Below are 15,052 nucleotides of genomic sequence, written 5' to 3' on the forward strand. Positions count from 1 at the left end.
TGTCCTCATCTGTAAATTATAGACATCATAACAAAGCTGGATGATAATTACGAGAGATAATGTGCAGAAGACATACTGCCTGGCATGTGGTACATGCTCAGTAAATGGTACATCTGAATAATAGGAACCATGCAAATTCTTAATGTGCATTATCTCCTAAAGTCCTAAGAAAATTCTGTGGCCTTCTTATGGTTTGGATTTGGAATGTCCCCCAAAACTGGTGTTGAAAGCAAGTTCCCAGTAAAGCAAAGTTCAGAGATGGAACTTGTCCAGTCCATCCAGTCGATGGCTGGATCCTGGGGTGGGGATGGGGGGTGTGGCTTCATCAGTGGATTAGTCCTCTGATAGCTAAATGAAACACTAGGAGTAGAAACTTATTAGAGGAGGTGGGTTACTGGAGGATGACCTGGAGGGGTTTATCTTGTTCCTGCCTCCCCATCTTCTCTCTCTTCTCTTCTCTTCTCTTCTCTTCCCTTCCCTTCCCTTCCCTTCCCTTCCTTTCCCTCCTCTCCTCTCCTCTCCCCTCCCCTCCCCTTCCCTCTCCCTCTCCCCCTCCCCCTCCCCCTCCCCCCTCTCTCTTCCAGCTGTCATTAAGTCAGCAAAGTTCCTCCACCACACCCTTCCACCAAGATGTTCTGCCTAGCCTCAGAAGATCAATGGAGTAAGCTGACCATAGGCTGAGATCTTTGAAACTGTGAACCAAAGTAAACTTTTCTTCCTCTAAGTTGTGCTTTTCCAGTAATTTTGTCAAAAAGCTAACACAGGAGCCAGCTGTGGTGGTGCACACTCCTAATTCCAGCATTTGGGATGCTGAGACAGGACGATTGTAGTTCACAGACAGCCTCAGCTACTTACTGAGACCCTTTGCAACTCAGTGTGACCCTGTTTCAAAATAAAGAATAAAAAGTAGGGCTAGGGGTGAAGCTTGGAGGTAGAATGCCCCTGAGTTCCAACCCCAGTACCACAAAATAAAGCTAACACAGGCATAATTTATTAAGATGTATATTTTATAGATGAGGAAACTGAGGCTTAGAAAATTTAAGCAATTTGCCCACCCAAGGTGTCCACAAAGAAATGACAGAATTGATATTCACACACAGTTGATCTTATTCCAGAGATTATACTGAATGGTCAATCACTATATGCTACATTTATAGGAAAAGGAATAGATTATCCTGATCTTGCTTTCAGTTAAAAACTGAAATATCAAAAGAAGTTTACTTACATTAATATTCTTCAAATAGTAATGATAGAAGTAAATAAAGCATTTTCAGAAACTTTTTGTCAACACTGGATATAATATAAATTATCTCCAAGCCAAAAAGTAGAACCTGAATAACCTCAAGGGCAGAAGCCACTAATCCAAGATGATTATTAGAAGGACTTAAAAATACATTTGAAAAAGAGAAAAGACAATCACAAGGCACAAGATGACTCCAGAGCAGCCCCTGCGGACATGAGAAGACCTCAAAGTACAGTAAAATTGAGCACGAGGATTTTCTAAACCAAGAGATTTAGCAAAGGATAAAGATGATGATCTCTAGAATCCATCGGCATTTAAGAACCAGATTAAGAAGGAGCAGACAGAGAGGCTATTTGAAGGTCCAGAGAGGTAAAACAAAACAGACATGAAATCTTTTCATAGCAAATCAAGCCATTCTAAGGATGCAATGCTTAGCACCAGAGCTGGGCGATATTTAATGGTGGCTTTTACCACATTTGAGGAACAATAAGGCTGAGGTTCATAATGGAAACGTCCCTGGATGACGTCTCAGTAAATCTGGCTGCCAGGTGCAACTCTGGCCAGTTAGAAATGTTCTGAGGGAGGTGATCCCAAGCAAAAGGTGGGCCAGAATACAGGCTAGGGCAATTAGTTAGAGGTAATGCACAGGGACAAGGGCAGCAAAAGGTGAAATCGAAGCTGGCCCTTTAAAACAGGCAGGAAGAAAACTCTAGCAAACTGTAGAAATACCAAAGAAGATGACCTTCTCCTGGCTTATGCCTGGAATTAATTTGAAGACTTTAAGACTATAAATCAATTTTAAATGGGTTATGAATAGTCAGATCAGAGGGAAAAAAATTAAACGTTCTTATATGAAAGTTTACTCTATTTTAGATCAAAGGGCAGACACTAAGAATAAGGCGGAAGGAAAATCCCTAAAAAGAGGGAGGGGGCTCATTTGTCAGAGATAATGTTTTGATGTAAAATCGTTGCTATCATTTATCCCCCTTATTATCTTGTTTCCCAAAGCCCTCCTCTATACTTTTCAGTATTTTCTACTTCTGACTTTGATCCCATGTCCCTGGTGGTAAGAAGCAAGCACTGGAGGTGGACTCAGCAGGGTTGGTTCTAGTCCTGGCTCTGATGCACAAGAACTGAGTGTGGGTGTGTGGAGAAGAGCCATCCCATCCTTCTTTAAGCAAAGCCTTGCTAACCTGCCGTGGGGGGCTGGGGGTAACCATCAACAGACAGCGATCATGATCAACTGCAGAGATCCACAGCATACTGCACTCCAGCTAAGAGCCTATAATTGATTCTATCCAATTATACATTGAAATGAAAACAAAATGCATTTGCATGGCTTAAAAGTCCTTGCAAGATATATTTTCTAGCATCCCTGCAACCTCATTGTAATGATGCTATCCTGAACCTCTCTTCACCCTAGCAGCATGTGCAGGGCCTTTGCACATGAGGCTCCTTCTTTCTGAAAATTATTGTTATACTCCCCTTCACTCTTTTATAATTTCTCATCCTTTAGCCCTTAGCTCAAGCATCACTTACTTGGGGAATTTTTTATTACCACCTTAACCAAGTCAAATCCCTTCATTGTAAGCACTTCCCAGTGCCTTGTATCTCTCTTCTGTGGCAATTTTTGTAGTCATCATTTCACATTATATTAATGGGCAAATGTCTGCCTTGCTCACCAGGTTATCCTCCTGTGGAACAAAGGAGTTCTATTTTACTTATCTGTTAGCCCCAGCACCTATCACAGTGTTGGATACATGATAAATACTTGATAAATGTTGAATTTGTGAATGAATTGAATTACTGGTTCCTAGGGAACATTCTGAGGGGATTTGTGGTAGGTACGCTGACATCTAGCCCTCCCTTCCCTCTGGGGCATTGAATGCTTGAATCCCCCCAATTTCATATGTTACATAACAACACCAATGTAATGATATGAAGAGGTGGACTCTTGGAGATGACTGGCTCATGAAGGTAGAGCCCTTGTGGATTAAATTAGAGGATGATAAAAGACATAAGAACTTGTTCTCTCTCCACCATGTGAGGATACAGGAGAAAAACAGGCCCCTGAGCCAGGAAGCACGGCCCCACCTGTGATGGTTAATGTGGATTTTCAACTTAACTGGACTATGAAACACCTAAGATGATTTGACTTCAGGTGTGTTGAAGAGATGATTGGTTTATGTAATGGCAGACTGGCAGACTGAAGAGGAAGGCCTGCCCTGAATACACTCCAGACCTATTTTTTTATATTTTTATTTGGAAACAGGATCTCTTAAGCCAGCGTGGCTGGCTTCGAACCCTGTCTCCACCTTCCAAGCACGGGGATTACAAACATACTCCACCATGCCCGGCGGCAGAAGGATTCTGATAGGCCAAGGACCCGAATAAAAAGAAGGAGAAAGCCATGGAAGAGATGTGTGGTTCTTTCTAAGAAAAGCATGTCTGCTATCCTCTGATACATCAGACTTCAGCTCTTCAAACTAGACATTCACCAATGTTTCTCTGGAGAATTTCTTCAACTTTCCACCTTGAAATGGGACTAAATTATTGGTTGCTCTGATTCTGAGACTCCAGCTCTTGAAACACTCAACCAACTACTGGTTTCTCCATTTCTCCTTGTTAGGCAGCCAGTTGGGACTACAGTGCTTCAGACTGTAAGCTGATGTGATAAATTCTCTTTTACCATCTAAATATCCTGTGAGTTATGTTGCCCTAGTGAACCTTGACAAACACACCACCAGAACCCAGCCATGCTGTTACATTAATCCTGAATTTCCCAGCTTTTAGATTTACGAGAAATAAGTGTCTGTTGTTTAGATGACTATGATATTTGTGATAGCAGCTTAAGCTAATCAAGACATCCTCTGAGCACACAAGAGACTGCATGTCCTGCTCCTCCTGTGGTTTGGTAATGACAAGTGATTAGTTTTAGATAACATATTATAAATGGATATATGCTTTAATTGTCAAGAGTATACTAAAAGTATTTTCTTTCATCTTTTGACTTCTGGGACCAAATGTTGTAATGGACTTTCTATTGAAGCCCAGGTCCCTGTGTGAGGAGAGGATATAGCCAGAGTCCCCCAGCCAACCTGCAGGCACATGTGGCTAATGTAACAAATGGGCTACTACTTTTTGAGGTACTGAGATTTTAGAGTTGTTTGTAGCAACAGCATAACCCAGCCTATCCTGGATAAAGCAGAAATTGGTACTAGGAAGATAGTCACCCATATGATAGTAACTGAGTTACTTGAAGTATATACCTATGATAATCTGAAAAAAAAAAAGTAACTATTTAGTGAATGTATATCTTTAGTAGATGTTGTTGGGAATCAAACACATGTCATTGGCTTCTTTTGACATGGTGGGTTAGCTTCCTAGAGCCTCCATAACAATGACCATGTGCTGGTGGTTTAAACAACAGAAACGTGTTGCCTCTTGGTTCTGGAAGCTGAAAGTCTGGGATCAAGACGCCCGGCAGTTTAGGTTCCTTCTGGGATGAGGGTGAATATGTTCTGTGCCTCTCTACTGCCTCCTGGTGGTTGCTGGCCTTCTTTGGCCTTCCTTGGCTGGCTGATCTGTCACTTCTGTTTTCATCTTCATGTGCCATTTTCTCTTACTCTGAGTGTGTGCCTGTCCTGTGGCCAAATTTAAACTTTTTAAAAGGTCCTAGCCTTATTGGATGAGGACCCATCCTGACAACCTCATTTTAAGTCAGTTACCTCTGTAAATATCTATTTCCAAATAAGATCACATTCTAAGTACTAGGAGTCTAAAATTTCAACATATCTTTTTTGGGGGATGGAGTGAATGAAGATACAGTTCAAGCATAACATTGAGTATTGTAGGAGAGAGACAAAATCAGGAGAGAGCTAGTTTGCAAGCAAAAATATATGAGAATAGAGTCCACAAATGCAGGAACTTCTAAGTTTGGAAGAGGGAGCCACTTTTCATGCCTAAAGAGTAAAGTTACAGTAACAAATGCCAATTAAAATTCTACACTGAAGCAAGAATTAAATAAAGAGATTAGCTGTCTCATCTATGGTTACAATCTTGGAATAAATTTAGGAAACATCCAGAAATCTGTGTCAACTGGAAAAACATGACTATGGAATAAACAGACCAAATGACAGAAACCTGAAAGGCTCACAAAGTCTGCAATGAACCAGAGCAAAAGAGGAATGTGAGTAACATAGCAGAAATGCATTGAAAATCTAACAAGAATATCTAGAAAAGAATGGTGAGTGTGCCTATTGGCCTGAATTTAAGTAAATTAAAAGCTGGCTAAGATATTGACCAACTAATTGCCAGAAAAGTAAAGATTATGAAGCTACAGGCAAGAAGTGAGATAGAAAGGCTGATCAGAGCACAAAAGATCACGTTGGCCTATGTTTTCTTCATATGTGAACCAAAAAGAATATTGGAAAAATAAGAATTCCCCAATGAGTGAATCCAGGGACTGTGGAAATTAATAGAACTCTACCCAAGGAGTATAATTAGTAGCAGCCTCTATCTCCAAATCAGATGAAGAGGCCACCACCATCCCCCTACCTCTAACTGGATGCTAGTGTCCTATCTAAGTGGGATTTAGGGGCTGTGGTCCTCAGGAAGAGATAAGTGTACTTCATATGTGGATAGGGAAGCAAACCAAATATTTAATGAACCGATGGGCAGAATGTGGTGATTACTAGTGCTGCTCACTGACATCCAGTCATCCATTTCTTCTGAGTAATTAAAAAACTGAATTTCCTGGCTCCTTTTAGTGGGGAGCATGATACCCTGAACATGAGTGATTTGGTAATTTTCAGGTTACAGTACTGGTATAAAGTACTCTGGAGATCTTTCCCCGTTTCTTCTGTTTTGCTGATTATGACAGCCCATGTCAAGCTGAGAGGTACTAATGAACCCGCGGCCAGCAGTCAGAAGAGCACAGAGAAAAGTCTCAACTCAGGATGAACATGGAGCTTAAATAAAAACATAAACACTTTTGCTTTAAGACATTTTATTCTTACCATATGATCCCGGAACTATGTTTCCTGGTATTCACCCAAAGAAGATGAAAACACACCTGCACAAAAACTTGCAAATGTTTAGAACAATGTTAGTCACGATTGCTGAAGCCTGGAAGCACCCAAGATGCTCTTCAGTAGGTGAAAGAATAGACAAACCGTGGCCTGTCCAGACAAATAGTATAAGAAAACCTAAATACACATTACCAAATAAAAGAATACAATCTAAAAGACTATATGATCCCTACTATTTGACATTCTGGAAAATTTAAAACTGCAGGCACATTAAAACTGCAGGTGATTTCAGGAATTTGGAGGAAAGAAATAAAAGGAAGAATAGGAGATTTTCAGGAAAGTGAAACTATTCTCTATGATGGGTATAAGGCATAACATATTTGGCTATATCTATAGGATATACAACACAAAGAGTGAACCTTGAAGTAAACTATGAACATTCATTGATAATAATATATTGATACTTATCCTTCAACGCAGAGAGAGATTTGAGAGCTATTACTAACGTATAATCTACCTTATCATCACTGATAGAGCATTTATAATTCATCCAATTGATAAAAAATAGTGTAACAAAAAAGAAGTAAAAAACATATGTACTAATGTAGTTTGGATCTGAAACGTTTCTCAAAGATTTGTGTGTTAAGGGCTTAGTACTATTGGAAGATAGCAGAACTTAAAAGGTACAGGCCCTAAGGGAGGAAGTAGGTCACTGGGGAGCATATCTGTGAAGGAAACAGAAGGGCGCAGTTTCTCATCTCTTTTTCATTTTCCAGTTGCTATTAAGGTGAACAGCTTCTTTCACCAATTACCCCACCATGATGTGCTGTTTCACCTCAGGCTCATAAGAAAGGTAGGCAACTGACTATGAACTGGAACTTCCAAAACTGTGAGCCAAAGGAAACCTTTCCTTGTTTGAAATTGATTGTCTCAGTACTTTTTTACAGTAACAGAAAGCTGACTAACCAAGTATGTGGACATAGCATAGGTAAAGTTAACATGGACAGCATCAAATATTTACTTCAGATGCAGGAGTGCTTGAAAAGGAAAAAAAATAATGAGTAAATATAATCATGTAAGAGCAATCAATCTTCCAAAAATAAAAAGCCTCTGAAATTTATGTAATATAGCCCACATTTTTAAAATAATATTTCTACATAACTGAAACTTCATAAAGCTTGGCTTTAACTTCACAGCTTCACAAAGTGCCCTATTTGGGCTTGCTTGCAGACATTGTCTGGGTTCCCAGCCCTCTTCTGAAGTCTGGGGGAAAGGCTCAATGGCCCCCTTTTTCTAGAAAAATCAGCATTACGTGGGCTCTTATCACCCTCCTTAATCATTGCCATTAGGGCCTTTCTAATCAGCCCCTGGGCCCACTCCATCCAGGCAGCCACCCCTACCTCAACTCCATCTGCTGCCTCCATCACAGTCATTTCTGGTCCCACCTCCATCATGGCCACTGCTTCCTCCTTTCCTTCCTCCACCTTACTTCCTTCCATGACATCACCTCTGCAAATCTATAAAGTCTCTCTGCTTTACTTTTCACTCCCAAAATTTGGTGTATAGTTCACTGAATGCAGACATCGATATCCATAATGCAGTTTAGATATTTTGTTGTTTGGCTATTTCTCAACCATTTCATTCAGCCCATCATCTTTAAATTCATCTTCATACAAAGTTTCAGGACATGAGCAAAACGTGGCTAACTTTTTTTTTCCAAAGTGAAACACAAGTGGCATCTATTCTATTTCCATATGAAGTACACTTTGCTATCCAAACTCTCCTGAGCACAATCTCTACCATTCAACTTTCTAACCACATGCTGGCCCTTCTGATTTCCTCTTACAGACAAAAGAGTCATAATTCACATGATCAGGCTTAGATAAAGCAGCAAACTCACTTTCTTGGTACCATTTCCTGGTACCAGTGTTCTCACAGCCATAATCTATAAAGACCTGACCATGTAACTTTGAGAAAAGATTTATTTTCTTATGGTTTTGAGTTCAGTCCATGCGAGGGCAGATACCGAGATTTCAGGCCCTGGTGATGGGAGGCAGCGGGGGAAGCACAAGGGCTGGGCTCCTCACATCATGGGGTCTGTAAGCAAGAGGGGATCAGGGGGAGGACAAAGCGTATATAATCCCCAAGGCTGCACCCTCAGGGATCCACCTCCTCCAGCCACATCCTACCAGCTTGTGCCACCACCCAGGTATATACGCTTCTGGTATTATAATCCTCGTGACTCAATTACATCAGTTCCAAACATTAATAAATGAGCCCTTTAGGAGACATTTTATATTTAACTATATCACTATGTAATAAACAGGCTCAGAGTGGGGCTTAGTAATAGAATGAAAATCAAGCAAAAAGAAGTCATAAATGAATTTTAATTTTCCCAATGCAAAATTGAGCTAAGTCTGCATCTGACTCGTCCTCCTGCTACCCACATTTCCCATAGGCAATGAATGGTGTAACTTGAGGTAATGAGGCTTTGCAGTTAAACTGATGAAAAACATAACAAATTGCAAGATCTCTAAGTGGTTCTTCAGGGAGAACCCAACATCATGGAGGAGGCGAAGAGAAACAGAACGCAATGCAAGTGGAACTATCCATCTGTTTGCTCCTAAGAATAAGAGCAGAATTTATTATTCTCAGTGTTGCTTCTGGTAATGATTTTATCCTATAATTGCACATTCCTCTAGTTTGCTAAAGTGAGTGGATTAATCAATGGTGATTAGATATAGGCGTGTGCTATATCTAAAGAGCCTATGAACAACCTCTGCTATTTTTATAAAACAGAGATTGGTAACCTAAAAGAACAGCCCTGTGGTCTGAGTACAGGGAAGTTCAACTAAGATATTTTTTACAAAGCCAAGCAGAGATAGGCTGATACTCTTTAAAGAGATTTATTCAACCTACATTGATCTTTCTCTATGATATTCAAAACCACACAGAATACCACTTAATATTTCTCTAATTACTTATCTGTTAATTCTTCTTCCCAAATTATTCAATGTAAATTTTCTTTATTTTTCTGGGGGGTGTCATATTTAAATATGAGATTATGATAGTTATGAAAACATTTGGTGACTATGGAACACAACAAGTATTATGCAGTATCATCATCACTTGTACTTTATTCTAAGATAGCAGCAAAACAGAATTGGTTGGATTAGAGTCAATGAACAAATTCATTTCCCTTAGTTACTATCAGAATATTAAATAAATTTTAGACTAATTAAACCTAATCCACAAACCAAATCTTAGTTTCACCTGTAATTTAGGCCTTACATATATGATCACCCTGAAAATATATCAAAGGTTGTAGAATTGCAATTATTTTCATTTTAAAGGAGGAAAAAGTCAAGGTATTATATAGTATAGTTATTATAAAATAAACTAGTAGGTTTTTATGGTACAAGGGGTGAAACCCAGGAGCTTTCTACCTCTAGACTATACTCCCAAACCTATTTTATATTTTATTTGGAAACAGGGTCTCATTAAATTGCTGAGAGCCTCACTAAATAGCTGAGGCTGGCTTCGAACCTGTGCAATCCTCCTATCTCAGCCTCCCAAGCACCGGGATTACAAGCATGCACCACCATGCCCTGCTTAAACTAGTAGATTTCTAGATCAATGATTTAATGTTACTGAAGTTTCCCTCCTTACCCCCTCCAAGAAAGTAGACTATTCCATGATTTTTTTTAAATACCAATGTATACTTAATCTGGAATGATAAACACAATGAAATTAATCTAAGTGTCTGAATATATACTCGGTAAATAAATATTTTCTAGCTGATGAATAACTGTAAGATCAATAACAGGACTGTTCTTACATGGAAGGCATGACCCACAACAGGAGATATTCCATTACTATATACCTAAGCGTTCTCAAAACCCAAAGGCCTTCCTAGGAATATATGTGCCTATATGTCAAACCATCAAGAACAACTAACAGTACATAGGTCTTATAAATGCCTGAGAGGTAGACCTACTGAAGGATACTGGAAATGTAATGAGGAGGCAGACTCCAAATCTGAAAGGCAAAAGCAGGTGCATAGATAGGATCTACCAGAGTTCTAGACATTAGAATGTTGGGCAAAGCTTTCGGTTAAAACAGGGTTAACAACCATACATTTGATAACCAAAATAAGGGAATGGATATATGAGAAAGGATATTACAAAATACCTTTCTTACAGTATGTGCTTGATAATTATTTAGTTTTTTTTAGTGGTGATTTTATAGTGTATAGGATCAGAGGCCCTGAATTTCTCCAAGACTCCATAAAGGGTACCTCTACTTTTGCCCATAGTACAAGATACATTCTAAATGAAATTGCTCTCATGATCTCTAGGTGGCTTAGTAATTGGTATTAACAAGCTATGCCACAAGAAAAACAGCAGAAAAAGAGGTTCAAAATAGGAAAATTTTTATACCATAAAGTATTTTTCAAAAAATAAGGAAGTTCTCGTCCTCTCTCTCTCCTCTCTCTCCTCTCTCCTCTCTCCTCTCTCCTCTCTCCTCTCTCCTCTCTCCTCTCTCCTCTCTCCTCTCTCCTCTCTCCTCTCTCCTCTCTCCTCTCTCCTCTCTCCTCTCTCCTCTCTCCTCTCTCCTCTCTCCTCTCTCCTCTCTCCTCTCTCCTCTCTCCTCTCTCCTCTCTCCTCTCTCCTCTCTCCTCTCTCCTCTCTCTCTCTCTCTCTCTCTCTCTCTCTCTCTCTCTCTCTCTCTCTTTCTCCCCCACCCCAGGGACATTGTACCTCTGACCTACAACCCTAGCTCTTTTCCTTTTTTATTTTGGAACAGGGTCTCTCTAAGTTGCTGAAGCTGGCACTGAACCTGCAATCCCCCTCTTTCATCCTCCCCAATATTGAGATTACAGAACTGTGTGTCACTACATCTTCCTGATAATCCTCTCTTGAATGGACCCATTTGGTCATCTTTACAAAAAGCAGTCCAGCCCCCAGTGCTCAGTGGGATGTCCCATCTCCTGGAGACACAACTCCTGAGGGCTGAGTGGGCTGCTGCTGCCACCAGAAGCTCATCACAGTTCTGCTCCATCCTTCCTCTGAATAAGTTTGTTTCATGAGGAGAACACAGGGGGAATGTCTCCCAAGGGTTTATGAAAATGACAAAAGATCAAACACTTGGTATGAGACAGACCAAAGAAGTTGGCCAGCCATATGTACTAAGCCAAAATCAGAAGGTTGCAGTCAGAAGGGAACTACATATTTGAAATTAAAATTGTGGTCAAGAATCCAGGAAGTTTGGGAGGCTGAGACAGGAGGATCGCACAGGTTCGAAGCCAGCCTCAGCTACTTAGTGAAGCTCTCAGAAACTTAATGAGACCCTGTTTCCATATAAAATATAAAATAGGTCTGGGAGTATAGCTCAGAGGTAGAAAGCCCCTGGGTTCCACTCTCAGTACCACCAAAAAAAAAAAAAAAATCTAGTAAGTTAACTTCCTCACCTAACATATGAGGACACTGTGTTGGGAAACTGCCCCACACACCTTCACTGGCAAAGCCAACAGTCACATTTGTCTACCAGGGCCCAAGGCCAACATGTGTTCTGACCCCAACCTGATGCCTTCTCCTATGTGCACATAGGTCCAAACAAAATTGAACCCTGTTCCTCAGAGAGCCTCTAGAAAAGTCTGAACAGGTAGTGAATAGTCCAGCCCTCTATTTCTCTCCCAGAAAGAAGCTGAGCATTCTCAATTGTGACACACCAAGGCAGGGGAAGGGATGATGACAAGCAAGTGTCACAGTTGTTCCTGCCAGCTCTGATATGGCTGGTTTTATTCTCACCTGAGATAAGAGCCTTGTACCTGGTTTCTGAACTGCTCAAAAAGACCACTGCTCCATGTATTATTATTTATTAATGTCTCTATAAGAACAAGCAGGGTCTACAGTGACCTGTTTGGACATGTTGCTGATCTCTCTCCTTTAGTGTATTCTCTTAATTTTAATATGATATATTCTCATCAAATTGCAATCCTTTACCTCTGAAATGAGGGCCCACTACCAGATGATTTCAATGTCCTCCAAAACTCCAGGGTCACATAAATCAGTGATGTGAACAGAAATTAAGAAGATGTCATAATAAAGACAGTGAGTGGGCTATGGCAGAGTGGGCACGGCAAACTCATAAAATATCCTACAAGCATTTCTACATCAAAATGGAATGTGCCTTCCCTTTTAAAGTGCCCCTTTAACCCTTATACACAAATTAAAATGTCTGTGTCTATTTTGTACCTCAAAGAGGTAAAAAAAAAAAACCTCATGGTAAAACAAAATCTTTCTAATTTAGAAGGTAATTATATGACTAGAAATTAAAATAGTAGGAACAACAACTTCATTGTTGATTAAAGCAGAGACTAAAACTCAGAACCTTATAAAATTCAAGCCAAACTAAACTATTCATTCTCCAATATACTATATTCTGGACCAACCAGAACTGCATCCTAGAGGGCTGGATTTCTTTTGTTTTTTGTTTTTTGTTTTTTTTTTTTTTTGAAGATTTAAAGAAGTTTATTAAAAAGATAGAAATACAGAAAATAGTTATAGCCCCATGCCAAAATGGCATGAGGGGGAAGGCCAACTCACCACTCTCCAGAGGGCTAGATTTCTAAAGCAAGATCCATAAAAAATAGTACATATATTTAAATTGAAAATATTCAACTGGCATTTCAATTTGGAATATTGTATCCATTATCTTCGGCCCAATTTCTATCATACAACCCATTCTGGCAGCTTCTCAAATTGGAGAGCACGTGTTTCATGCTCTCTCTGCTGGAAGCTCATCAATGTAAAACTTCAAACAGCTGCACACTCTTCATTTCTCCTTTGTTTCTCCTTCTATTATACACACAGTTTGACCCCTTTTAAAGAGCTTAAGTAAAGTCCAGCAGTAAATGAATGCTGTGGTCAAACATAACCACAAAGCTCGGAGAACAAATTATGTTTGCTACCCTCCAACTGTTCCTAAAATAAGAAGCCACAGAAGTAATTTATCAGTATATATATATATATATATGAATGATAGGGAACATTTTTCCACTTGATTTCTTCAACTTTTTCTGCTAAAATAAAAATATAAATACTTCATAGCACTGGCAGGAGGTGAAGATTCCTTCACCCAGGAGCCCCTTAAGCTTTAACAAATGTAGAAGTGCCAGATAAATTTTGGCAAAAGCCTGAATGACCAGAAGCCCATGGTTGCAGGTGTGAAGGGCCAAGTATTTCACAGAGAAAGATATTTCAGGACCACGACCATGTCTGGAGGCAGGTTGAGCTTGCTATGCTGAAGGAGCATCTCATGTAAAAGAGGACAAGAAAAGAAAAGGTTACAGTGGAAGAAGGGTCCAGTTCTGGCTGGCCACATAGGACCTAGAAAGGAGTCTAAGTTATATTCTAAGGGAAGTGCAAAGTCATTAGAGAATTTTAATCAGAAAAATTACTTTATGTGGTAGATACTTCAAAATGATTGCTCCAGGTGTTATAGAGAGAATGGCCTATAGGGGCCCGAGGGTGGGAGGAGGAACTAGAAGACTATCCTAGGCATCCAGGCAGGAAGTGATAATGGCATAGACCATGCAATAAGGGTAAAGGCTGGGAGAGAAGGAAAATTTAGACAAGAATATATACACATATACATATATTTGTTCCTATGGGAACACTGATAAACAGTAATACAAGGATGGATCAGTGGCCTTTTTGAGCAGTCTGGAAACCAGGTACAAAGCTCTTATCTCAGGTGAGAATAAAAACAGCCATATGTGTGTGTGTGTGTGTGTGTGTGTGTGTGTGTGTGTGCGCGTGTGTGTGTGTGTATGTGTGTATGAAAGAAGAACAATCCCCAGTTACTCATATATATAAGAAACTGGAAATTAAACCTGGGGGCATTCTACCTCTGAGCTATACACTCAGCACTATTCTTTTTTTTTATTTTATTTTGAAGCAGGTTGTCGAGGCTGACTTCAAACCTGCAATTCTCCTGCCTCAGCCTCTCAAGTACTGGGATTAAGGACGTGCACTTCTAACCACTCCTGAGTTGGAAAAGGTTCTTAAGATGCTGTGACAGAGACTTGCTGATGGATGAGATAGATGAGGCAAAAAGAGAAATTGAGAATTAATCCTATGCTTTTGGTGCTGGCAGAAAAACCAATAAACACTCTATACCAATAGAACATTTATGTCTGGAGTAATGAATCAGATAAATTTTTTATAAAATTCAATTTAGAATTCTTCATTTCATATAAAAACTATATAAGTCTGAGAATATTTGAGTTAACAAATGTGTGTGGGGAAGATTCTGTAGTTTAAGTCAGGTCCTTTTTTAATAGAAACCCAGAGTGACACAGTGGTTAAGAAATGGCTGTCACACCTGGACTATGAAACAGAAGCACAGTATTTAGAATAAGTAAGAAAGTTTGCTAACAATTGTCCTTCTGGAGAATTCTTTCCTTCAGGGTTCCTTACTTACTGAATGATGTTAAGTGATAAACTCTGAATCTCCATATGATGGTGAAAGGGTGACAATCATTTCATCTCAGGAATAGTTGAAGGAATTAGGAGCATGCGTCTTAAAGAATGGAGACTAAGGAAGAATTCAGTAGCATTTTTAAGGTAAATAGAGAGCCATTATCACACTTAGTCTTCATTTTCCTTCAGTACAGAAGGAAAGAGATGGAGCAAGAGAAGAAAGAGCTCTTTCTATATTCTGGATATTACCTCTCTATCTGCGCAGTGGCTGGTAAAGATCTTCTCCCATTCTG

This window comes from Muscardinus avellanarius (genome assembly GCF_963383645.1).
Source record: "Muscardinus avellanarius genome assembly, chromosome: 2".
Classification (NCBI taxonomy): Eukaryota; Metazoa; Chordata; class Mammalia; order Rodentia; family Gliridae; genus Muscardinus; species Muscardinus avellanarius.